Here is a 12,101-nt window from a genome sequence, read left to right as displayed (position 1 = left end):
GGGGCGGCTTAAATAGGCGGGGAGGCGGCCTCGGGAGGCGTGGAGAAGGGGCAACGGAGAGGCGGCGGGGAGAGGCCGGGCGGCGTACGGCAGCGGCGATGCCGTGCGGCGTCGGGTCTCCTGCGGGAGCTCAGGGGCGGCGCGGGCGCGCTGGGCCGGGCCGCGGCCTGGCTTCGGCTGGGCCGGCCCAGTCGGCGAAGAATAGTGTTTTTTTAAAACATTTTTCCAGACAAACAAACTTAATAGAACAAAATAAATAAAAAAACACTATAAAGGCATATAATATATCAAAATTTGCAGAAAAAGATTTCCTACATCGTGAACATTTTTCTAGAGTCAAATAAAATAAACACAAATTCAAATAAAGCAAAGAGTGCTTCTACCCTAGTAAAATCCAATAAAAATCATTTTTAAAATACCAAAATTAATTCAAATTTATTTCTCTCCAATTTTCTGATGTAGGGAATCATGTTACCCTATTTCCCATATATTTTATTTTTGGAGAAAAATAATTTGAATAAAACTCAAATAACTCCAAAGTGAAAAATAAATTCAAAAGAACTTTGAATTTAATTCTTTGAAACTCCCAACTCATATTTCATATGTTTTGAAGAAGTCATTTTATCTTTGCTCGTGAAAATCATTGAGTTGCATAAAGTTCCTGGGTTGGAAATATTTCCCAGATGAAATTCAAATATTTTCAACACCCCTTGTCATTTAAATAAATGGAAGAAGTCATGTCATCTTCTCTCCAGGGTTTTGTGGTGAAAAGAATTTGAATTCACGGAGGTCATAAAATGCAAAATGAAAGTTTGGGAAAGTCCTTTTATTCCCTCTCATTTAACTTTCAAAAAGTTTCAAATTTCAATCAATCACACAACAATCAAACAATCAATCAAAACAATCTATTTGTTTATAACATTCGAAAATTTAGAATTTTGGGATGTTACAGGCCTGGGCCCACACGTCAGTGAGAGAGAGGGGTCAAACCCCTGGGCAGACGGGGTCAAACCCCGCCGGTCAAAGCGGTCAACCCGCTGGCGTTTAGCTGCCGGCGAGGCCAGATGTGGCGGCGGGCTTCGGATTTTGTCCTCCGTCGACGAAATCGACGGCGGAGATGCGCTACATGTAGCTGGGGAGCTTCCACATCCAGTGGTGCAAGTAGTTGGACATGGGGACGCCGGAAACAACGCCGACGAGCTCGACAACGGCGGACGGAGTTCGGGCGATGTTGGGAATGGTGCTGTGGTGCAAGTCAGGAGCTTCGAGCGGCGGTGTTGGGTTCGTGGGGACCCACTGAGCTCACGGCAGTGCTCAAGTGTGAGTTGTGGCTGCGGTTACCACGATGGCGCCATGGATGGCGGCGGTGAGCTTTGGGCTCGACGGATATGACGACTACAGTGGCCGTACAGGGCAAAGGAGAGGGGGAATCGGTTCAGGGGCTCACGGGGATCACGCAGGGAAGGTCAGTGAGCTCGGGGAAGCACGGACAGCGGCGAATCGACGATGAGGTTGCCGGCGGCCGGAGGTTGAACATGAGCTTGAGGACGACGCTGCAGGGCTCCCGCGGTCGAACTGGTTGGTGTATACGATTCAGGAGAGGATGGTGGTTCTTTTGGATGCATCGGCAAGGCGAGGGGGGCCGGCGGCCGTAGTGGCAGTGGACGGCAGCGATGAGCTCCGCTGGATGGCTGCGTGCGAGAAACAGAGGAGGGGGAGGAGCGAGGAGAGTGAGAGAAGGGTCGGGGGGTCGCGTGGCATCGTCTAGAGCTGTCCAGAGCGAGCAGGCAGGCTGGAGGTGGCCGGGTGCGTGCCGGCGAGCGTTGGCCACGCGTGCTCCAGTCCTTCTGGCGTGAGCTGGAAGAAGACAAGGGAGAGAGATGGGCTGGGCCAACAGTGTTGGGCCAACACAGTGCAGGCCAGGTAAGTTGGCCCAGGTGGTTCATTCTCTCTCTTTTAATTGTTTTTGTTTATCTATTTCTCTGTAAACTTTAGGGCTTTATTAAAAATACTAATGCTAACTCAAAAATCATAAAACTGCTCAGGCCCACTGTTTGAAATATATCCAACAGTAAACCTTTCATTTTATGATTATTTAGACATTTAAAATATTTTATAGCATTTAAATGTCCAAATGCAAATAACATATGATTTAATTCAAAAATCCAGAATGTCCTAGAAAAATGTGCACCATTTTTGGGAGAGGTTCTAGACCAATGCCAAGATGATGAACATTTTAGAAGGGCATTTTGGGTTTATTGAAAAAGTATTTTAGTAACCCTAGTCGAGTTAGGTGGTGCTGGGGATTTCTGTCATCCCCATTTCAATTTTCTGTGAAAAGTAAACATGATGCATCACCAAGAGCTAACACTAGGCATTACTAGAACCAGGGATGTGACACTCACCATCCTCGAAATCTCCCACTCATTGTCAAACCAGGTAAGGATCTCCTTCAACCTGGCTAACTTTGCCTGGTCACCGTCGGGGATCTGCCTGATTCGCTGCTGCATCCACTCCATAGATGTCCTTCTGAGTGGTCTGGTGCTAGCTTTGGAAGATGGGAGGAGAGACGATGGTCTTGCATAGAGAAGAGGGAGAGGCGAGACAGTGGTTTTAGAATGGATATGATGGAGAGGAGAGGGGGTGGTTTTGCAATGGAGAAGAGGGAGAGGCGAACAGTGGTTTTCGAATGGAGATGATGGAGAGGAGAGGAGGTGGTTTTGCAATGGAAAGAGGGAGAGGAGCGTGCGGCAGCGATTTAGGATTGGACGAGAGGGCCGGCACGCTGTGACTGGATCAAAATCAAAAACAATTTACCCTTCAATTAAGAAAGCTACCCTACCTAGTCTCCCTTTTATTCTGGGTCATAAGTGACTATGATTTTCACGCAAAAAATATATGTTATACGTTGCAAAAATAATATAATTTGAAAGTACATTCAGATATGAACCAAACGATACAAGTTTTGGTGACATGCATTCACATTTTGCTTGTCAAATACAGTACGTGGTCAAACTTTGACCCAAAATATGCAAAACAAAAAAAATACTTCCAAGACCAGCGCCGCTCCTCTCCTCTTAAACCACCACCGGTCCTCTCCTGTTCCAACCTAAATCCAGCGCCGCTCCTCTCCTCTTCCATTTCAAAACCACTCCCCTCCTCTCTTCTTCTAATCCAAAACCAGCGTCGCTCCTCTCCCGTTCTAATCCAAAACCAACGCTACTCCTCTCCATTCAAAAACCACCGTCGGCGAGTGAAGGTGATGTGGAGAAGTAGATTGATGGAGGAGTACAACCGATTCGTGAGGATCGCAGACAGCGACCCTGTGAAGCTAGCTAGGATGTTGGAGATACAGTCTTGATTTGACAACAAGGACTAACTAGCAGCGACGGCGACATCCATGGCCTAATATCTGCAACAGAGGGAAAAGGCGGCGATACTCCCGAAGGGAGTCGCGCGGGAGTACACAGAGCTGCTCCTCTGCGCCATAGAGCAAACAGATTCACTGAATCCGATCACGAGGGAGCGGTGGTGGGAGTATCGATCCCAGATGGAGCATCCACCTGAGATTGAAGGATCGAGCATCTACAGGGTGTCGTTTGTGAGGGTGTCGTGCCAGAGTGAGTTGATGGAGTCTTCGTCGACCGAACCCAACTGCAAGAGGAGAAAAGCAGTTGGCCCAACGACGCTTCCCGCCATCCTCTCCCTCGCTGTTCACATTGTCTCACGGGGCGGCTGTCTGCCGCCGAGGAATAGGAGGGAGCTGCCCCCCCCAGCCCAATAGTCGGGTAGGTTGTGAATTGTCAGGAGGAGGTTAGGGTTGTCAGTATTTGCAGGTTGTGAATTGTGTTTTGTGTTGTGTATTTTGAGAGTACTTTCATATATGAATGTCTTTTGAATTTTAGATTTGTAGTATTGAGCATATGAAGTATTTTACAAATTCTAGAGATCTATTTTTAGCACTTAAAAAATGTAGTTTCATAGGAGTATAAAAGTGCAGACAATGTGATTCTCAGAGAAGAATTGCAAGTTTCAGTTTCAGATAAGAAACTACAAGTTCAGGTTTAGATAAGAAACTGCAACTTTTAGAGGCAGAGCATTTATATTAACACGGCCTTTTTAAACAGGGTTAACATCATGTTGGAAGTTTTATTCATGGTCGAAAATGGAACTACCAGCCAGTTAACATCATGCTGATCAACATTCATGCATAGCACATCTTCATATGATGCACAATAAAAAAGATATGCTATTTTCAAAATGCCCACACAATGTCGAGTGTGCGAAAAACAGAGAAAACAAGGGACGAAGTTTTGGCAAGTGTTGGACGTGGTGTGCGTAGATGACAATGGGGACCCACATGTCAATAATTTCAAAGGCAAAAAATGGAGATATTTTCCCTGCATCAGGTGGAATCGAACCCGGGCGGAATAGCTGTTGGGTAGTGTCTGCCGTTGTGAACATGCTGAACAAACGAGAGGAATCTGGAGAGGCAGACAGTCGAGACCCACCAGGTCTATGGCCGTACGGAAGCAAGTGCCTCATCGAAAAAATACTTCCTCCTAATGCTATACTGACGTTGGGGCCCACGGGTTTGTCAACATAGTTACATTTCTTAGGTGCTTCAATGTAGTTACTATAGGAGATAAATTCACAACGAAGCCGGGGAGCTGGCAGGTATCATTTATTATCACTGGGACAACAAGTATCAGCTGGGTTTTGGGCTGCCCCGTCTAGGCTTTGTTTTTTAACATTTGCAGCCCACGACATGCCGATTTGTATTTTCATGAGGGCCGTCAAGTATCGACCGGCCTATGGACCTCCCATCCGAGGTTTTATTTTTCCTGAAAGATCGGTAGCCCAATTTATGTATTTTTTGAAGAAAACACAGAGGCCTGTTCTATTTTTCTATATAAGAATAGGAACATCTAGTCCAACTTATGTTTCCCTTCTAACTATATTATATATATTTAAATTATTTTATATGTTATTATATATTATTGTTATTGTCATAATATATTTAACAGATACTTACATATGTAAGAAAACAATATCCCAGATCTTATTAACTTATCAAAATAATTTCTTAATAATAAAATCCTAGATTTTTTTGGCAACGACAATTCTGGTGATTGTGTACAAAAGCTTGGTAAGATTTAAGGACCAATGTAATAATAAATCATTTATTATTTAAATATATTTATAATAAAATGCTTAGCCCCTGTTTATTTTTTGATAACATTGTTGCGCCCAACCCAAGATTATAATTAGAATCAGCCCAGCAAAATCGTGTGTTTTGAGAAAGAGCAAATGGCCTGTAATTTTTTAGAAAAAAATAAATGGGCTGCATAGACGCTACATTATTTGTTCACCCAGCCTAGCTAATGGGCTGTAATTCTAAAAAAAGAACAAATTGACTGTAAATTCTGAAAAAATGGGTTGAATACGTGCCACATTTTTGGAGGCTGAAATGTGGGCCAATAGGTCGAAGCCAACGCAAGTCGTTGTCAACTTAGTCAACAAATGATTCTGACATCGTTCGCCATTGGATTTACATCCAACGACCGGCATCCATCTTCAATCTCTCGTCTTTCTCCTCTAGCGCCGTCGGGACCACCTGCTCCCGCCTCCTGCTGCTAGCAGCTCTGCTTAACACGCTTCGCTGTGAAGCGCTACCCCACTGTTGGCCAGGCCATCCCTCCATCCCTCCACACCTCTTGTTCTTCTCCACCGAGTGCCGAACCACACCGCACAAGAACCAGTTAACCCTCGTACACCTCTCCGTCTGCGACTCTACTCCCGCATCTTCCCATCTCCGGGTCGTTGCTGTCAGGGGCCTCGCCATCATCCACCACCTTGGATGCGCTCGGCGCAGAGTGGTCAACATGGTCAACGAACGACATCCATCGGAAGTAGACTGTGTGTGGAGAGGCTGACAGCTGGGTCCACGACCGGCAAGGAAATGCCTCCTTATTACGCGCAAAACAATGATTCCTCCACCTGACAGCTAGGACCCACCGGAAGGGCCTCTGTATTTCGCGAAAAAATGCCCACTGACAGGTCGGAACCACCAGCTATATCTTCGCACGCAAGGAAGTGCCTCCTCATTATGCACAAAAAACAAATACCCCCTTGCTAGCTAGGACCCACCTTATTGGGAGGCTGGCTTGTGGGCCTACTAAGTTGACAGGGACGGAGGGCTTTGTCAACTTAGTCAATATGAACGATTCTAGCTCCAGTGACCGTACAATGTCCATCCAACGGCCGTAGTGCTACTTCAATCTCTGGTCTTCTTGCTCCAGCCGCCCAAACCAGCGTCAGTCGTGCCACGTGCTCCCGCCTCCCGTGGCAGGCTGTGATGCCACGGAGGCCTCACCGCCCCCTACTACTCCCACAGTTGGCCATGCCATCCCTCTATACTCACCCACACCTCCTGTTATTCTCCGGCGATGGCAACCTCACATCGCAGCCAGAGCAGTCAACCCACGTACTCCCCTCTGCATGGGCATCCACTGCCGCGTCTTCCTCGGCTCCACGTCGTCCTCTTCCTAGGCCTTGCTGTCGTCCACCGCCCTGGTGCTCTTAGCGTGGCGTAGTCAATGTGGTCAACAAACGACTTCCATCGGAAGAGTACTATACATGGAGAGGCTGACAGCTGGGTCCACGACCGCAGCAAGGAAGTGCCTCCTTATTACGTGCAAAATAATTATTCCTCCACCTGATAGCAGGGACCCACCGGACGGGCCACCGTATTTCGCAAAAAAAAGTTTCCCCCCTGATTGCTAGGACCCACCAACTACATCTTCGCACGCAAGGAAGTGCGTCCATATTACGGGCAAAAAAATGATTCGCCCCCCTGACTACTGGGACCCACCAGCTACATCTTTGCACGCAAGGAAGTGACTGACAGTCGGGACCCACCTGGTCAAAGCGTACGTAACATTGTCATTCTAGTCGCGAATGTGCACGTACATACAATCGGTCTGTCTGTAGGCTGCGGTGATGAACCGTGGCCGTGTATGGAAGGGCACGTGTCGTAGTATAGGCGCGCACGTGTTGTAGTAGTGGCGCGCACGTAGCATGTACACATACGTACAGCCAGGGTGCAAGAAAGTAAATACGGCCACGTACGTACATACGGGCGGGGTCTCGAACGCCTACTTGTGCATACGTACGGCCAGGGCTCGTGTACATGGCTGGGTCAAAACGGAGAAACTGCGTCGTTGTCGTGTTCACCGGGAGGCAACGGAATGCGTCGTGTTCATCGAGAGGCAACGGAATACGTCGTGTACATCGGGAGCCAACCGGCTTGGACAGAACAGCCGATGGAAATGAGGCCCGGCGTACCGCGGAATGGAGGAAACGACCTTGTGTTCGGCCGACCATGGTCGAAATGGGATCCTGTTCATCGGGAGGGGTCTGGCATACCGCAAATTGGAGGAAACTGACCTCCTACGGTCGAAACGGGGTCCTGTTGATCAGGAGGGGCGTGGCGTACCGCAAAACGGAGGGAACGGACTTGCGTTGCAGCGCTACGGTCGAAACTGGGGTCATGTTCATCGGGAGGGGTGTGGCGTACCGCAAAACGGGACTCCATGGGATACTGTTCATATCCATCGCCGACTGCCTCCACGGGCTACTCTTCATCCACCGGCGACCTCCTCCAGCCTCCACCTACGACTGTTCATCCATGGCGTCTCCCCTCCTGCCTCCACCTGCGACTGTTCATCCACGGGCTCCTGTTCATCCAGCCTCCACCGCTCCTCCACCGGCTACTGTTCAACCAGGACCCTCCACGGGGTCCTATTCAACCACCCCTCCATGGGCTACTATTCATCCAGCCCTCCACCGGCTACTGTTCAACCAGCCCTCCACCAACTACTGTTCAACCTTCCCTCCACAGGGTCCTGTTCATCCAGCGGCAACGGCCTCTACTACCACGGGGTCCTATTCATCCAACCCCCCACCGGGAACTGTTCATCCAAATCCCCCCAACAACACTAACTATTCATCAAAGGAAGGAGGCAGCAGTCTTCGATCGGCTTCAGTTAGCGGCAGTATCAAAGGAATCGCTCGATCGGGTTCAGTTAACAGCCATCGATCGATAGCTTGGGTTCAGTAATGCGTAGCCTACAGTGCAATCGCTCTAGTTTAGTAGGCGAATGCCCCGGTCAGGTTCAGTTAGATCCCCACGCCTCGCACGCACACACGTATGTGTACGAGAGAAATGCGCATCGCTCGGCCCCCAACCATCCACCGTACCGGGAATTCCCCGATATTTTCTGCGCCCTCGCTTCTACCACGTTTTTTCCGTCAAGGATGACCCAAAGAATGTCATTCAGCTGCGTCTCCGTCCCGCCCAGGATGAAAAGCCCATTTTCTGTCATGATTTTTTGTCATAGAAGTAGGAGCCCACCACATCTACGATGATACCGGGTTTTGTCACAATTATCGTCATAGAAGTGTCATAAGCATGACGGAAAAAAAAATTCGTTCAGCCTGAAATGTCATGGATGTGTCTTTTTTTGTAGTGACTACTTGTGCACACACTTCACCCATACTCGCACTATTTTTTTATGCATGGGTAGTTCAGACTCTGAGGTAGTGTTGATGAATACAAAAAAGAAAAGATAGAAGTCGCTCCAGTGTAATTTGAAGATAATCACTAAGCTTTTAAGCGCTGTAAAGGGTGCAGTGTTAGCAGATGGAGACAGTAAATGTAGCTCTGTAGTTGATGATTTCAATTGCCACACACAACCATCCCAGGTGCTTGCTTTAAGTTCGCGTTGTCAAATGTGGTTGCATGTTGCATATGGTATCTAGCTTGTCTTTCTTCCAATTTGGTTAAATTGCATCTGCTTACTTTACACATTATACCTTTGATAATGACATGCCTTCCTGTTTTTGATACATACTACATATGTCTATTAACCATGTTCGTACATCAAACTAATGCTCTTTTGTATCCGTCATCAATCACTTATGATGAGACAGTCACCCAGTGGGTTACTATGAGACGCGCTACTCGTTTAAAGAGTGCAGTGTTATCCTCCCACGTGATTCTCAAGTAACAGCAAGGCTAAATGAAGATAGTCAACGTAGCTCTCTAGTTGATGACCGCAATTCCCCCACACCACCATCGCAGGTGCTTGCTCTTACTTGGTCGTGTGATATGTGGTTGCATGTTGCATATGGTGTCTACCTTGTAATGCTTCTAATTAGGATAAATTGCATCTTCTTAGTTAACACATTATACCTGTGAATATGACATGCCTTCCTATTTTTGGTACATACTACCTCTTTCTATTAACCATGTTCTTACATCAAACTACTTTTCTTGTGTATCCCTCATCAATCACTTCTGACGAGACACCTTCAAGTTGACAGTGTTATATTGGTTGCATCTTGCATATCATTTCAAACATGTATTGCCTCTAATTTGTTGAAGTGCCACTTATAATGAGACACGTCTAACTTGGTAGAGTGAGTTTGGTTGGATCTTTCATATGGTGTATAGATTGCATTGCTTCCAATTTGATGAAATGCCTTCTGCTTAGTATTTTTCGTACATAATCCATCCTCCATACATAAAAGTTGTGTTCGTCAGTATCATGCATCAACGAATTTGGAAGTGCGAATTTCATTCCTTTTTCTTGTGTGATTACTTGACAAGGCAAAATCTAAAAGGACGAAGGCACGAAAAGATGGTGGTCCTCTGGAGCAACCGAAACAGATGATCTCTGCAGATTCTCCTGCTACTCCTACTGCAGTGCAAGTTCCAAATCTCATCTCCCCTACTCCACAACCCCAGGTGCTTGCTCTAACATGGCAGTGTGATATCTGGTTGCATGTTGCATATGGTGCCTAGCTTGTATTGCTCCTAATTTGTTAAATTGCATCTCCTTAGCTTACACATTAAACATGTGAATATGACACGTTTTCCTATTTTTGGTACATACTACATCTGCCTATCACACCATGTTCTTACATCAAACTACTGTTCTTGTGTATCCTGCATCTATTGCTTATGATGAGACAGTCACACCCGTGGGTTAGTATGAGATGTGCTACTCTTATAAAGAGTGCAGTTTCATCCTCTCCACATGATTCTCAAGAAACAACAAGCCTAAATGAAGATATTGAATGTACCTCTGTACTTGAAGATCGCACTTCCTCTACACCACCATCGCAGGTGCTTGCTCTAACTTCGCAGTGTGATATGTGGTTGCATGTTGCATATGGTGTCTGGCTTGTAATTCTTCTAATTAGGGTAAATTGCATCTGCTTAGTTTACACATTATACCTGTGAATATGACATGCCTTCCTATTTTTGGTACACACTACATCTATGTGTTAACCATGTTCTTACATGAAACTACCTGTCTTCTGTATCCTACATCAATCACTTACAATGATACAGCTTTATTCGTTGCATATTGCATATTATTTCTAGCCTGTTGCCATGTATTGCTTCTAATTTGGTCAAATACATTTGGTAGGCCACCCTTTTAATTTGGCGGAGAGATATTGGTTTCATCTTTCATATGATTTCTAGCTTGCATTGCTTCTAACTAGTTCAAACACCTTGTGCTTAGTTTACACTTTATACATCATACATGTCAATATGTCATGCCGTCCTATTTTTCATACATATTCCATCCTCCTATCATGTGGCTGCCTTACATGAAAGTAGTGTTCGTCAGTATCATGCATCAATGAGTTCTGAAGAGCAAATTTTATTCCTTTTTCTTGTGGGTTTGACTTGACAAGGAAAAATCAAAAAAGAGGAAGGAAAAGAGTAAGGAAGGCGATGATGGCGGTCCTCTGCAGCAACATAAACGAAGCATCTGCACAGATTCTCATTGTACTGCAAGTGCATTACAAGTTCCAAGTCTCCGCTCCCCTACTCCACCATCCAAGGTGCTTGATCTAACTTGGCAGTGTGATATCTGGTTGCATGTTGCATATGATGTCTAGCTTGTATTGCTCCTAATTAGTGTAAACTGCATCTGCTTAGCTTACACATGATACGTGTGAATATGACACGCTTTCCTGTTTTTGGTACATACTATATCTGTCCATCACACCATGTTCTTATATGAAACTACTCTTCTTGTGTATCCTGCATCAATCACTTATGATGGGACACCTTTAAGTTGGCAGTGTGATATTGGTTTGCGTCTTGAATATGATTTCTAGCATGTAGTGCTTCTAGTTTGATGAACGCCACCTATGACGAGACAGTTTTAACTTGGCAGAGTGATATTGATTGCACCTTCCATATGGTGTCTAGCTTGCAGTGCTTCTAATTTGTTGAAGTGCCTTCTGCTTAGTTACCACATAATAGGTGTGAATATGTCAAGCCGTCCAGTTTTTCGTACATATTCCATCCTCGTATCATGACTTTGCCTTTCATCAGAGTAGTGTTCGCCAGTACCATGCATGAATGAATTCCGAAGAGCGAATTTTATTCCTTTTTCTTGTCGGTTTGACCTCACAATGCAAAATCAATAAAGTGGAAGGAAATTGGTAAGTAATTGGATGATAGTGGTCCTTCAGAGCAACTGAAACGGAGGGTCTCTACAGATCTACTCCGCCATCCTCCCAACAAGATTCGCAAGACAACGCAAGGCTAGACAGTCAACGTAGTTGTGTAGATGATAAGCACATCTCCCCTACTCCACCATCACAGGTGCTTGCTCTAACTTGGCACTATTATATGTGATTTCATGTTGTGTATGATGTCTAGCTTTTGTTGCTTCTAACTTTGTTGCATTGCATTTGCTTACTTTACACATAATGCATGTGAATATGACACGTGTTCCTGTTTCTAGAACATACTATATCTGATCACACCATGTTCTTACATCAGACTACTATTCTTGCATATCCCGCATCGGTCACTTATAATAAGGCACCTTTAAGTCGCAACTATGATATTGGTTGTGTCTTGCATATGATTTCTAGCATGTACTGCTTCTAATTTGTTGAGACGCCAGACAGTTTGAACTTGTCAGAGTGATATTGGTTGCACCTTTCATATGGTGTCTAGCTTGCAGTGCTTCTAATTTTTTGAAATGCCTTCTTCTTAGTTACCACAT

Source organism: Triticum dicoccoides, chromosome 7B, assembly GCF_002162155.2.
Source record: "Triticum dicoccoides isolate Atlit2015 ecotype Zavitan chromosome 7B, WEW_v2.0, whole genome shotgun sequence".
Lineage (NCBI taxonomy): Eukaryota > Viridiplantae > Streptophyta > Magnoliopsida > Poales > Poaceae > Triticum > Triticum dicoccoides.
Note: the sequence above shows the minus strand (reverse complement) of the source record.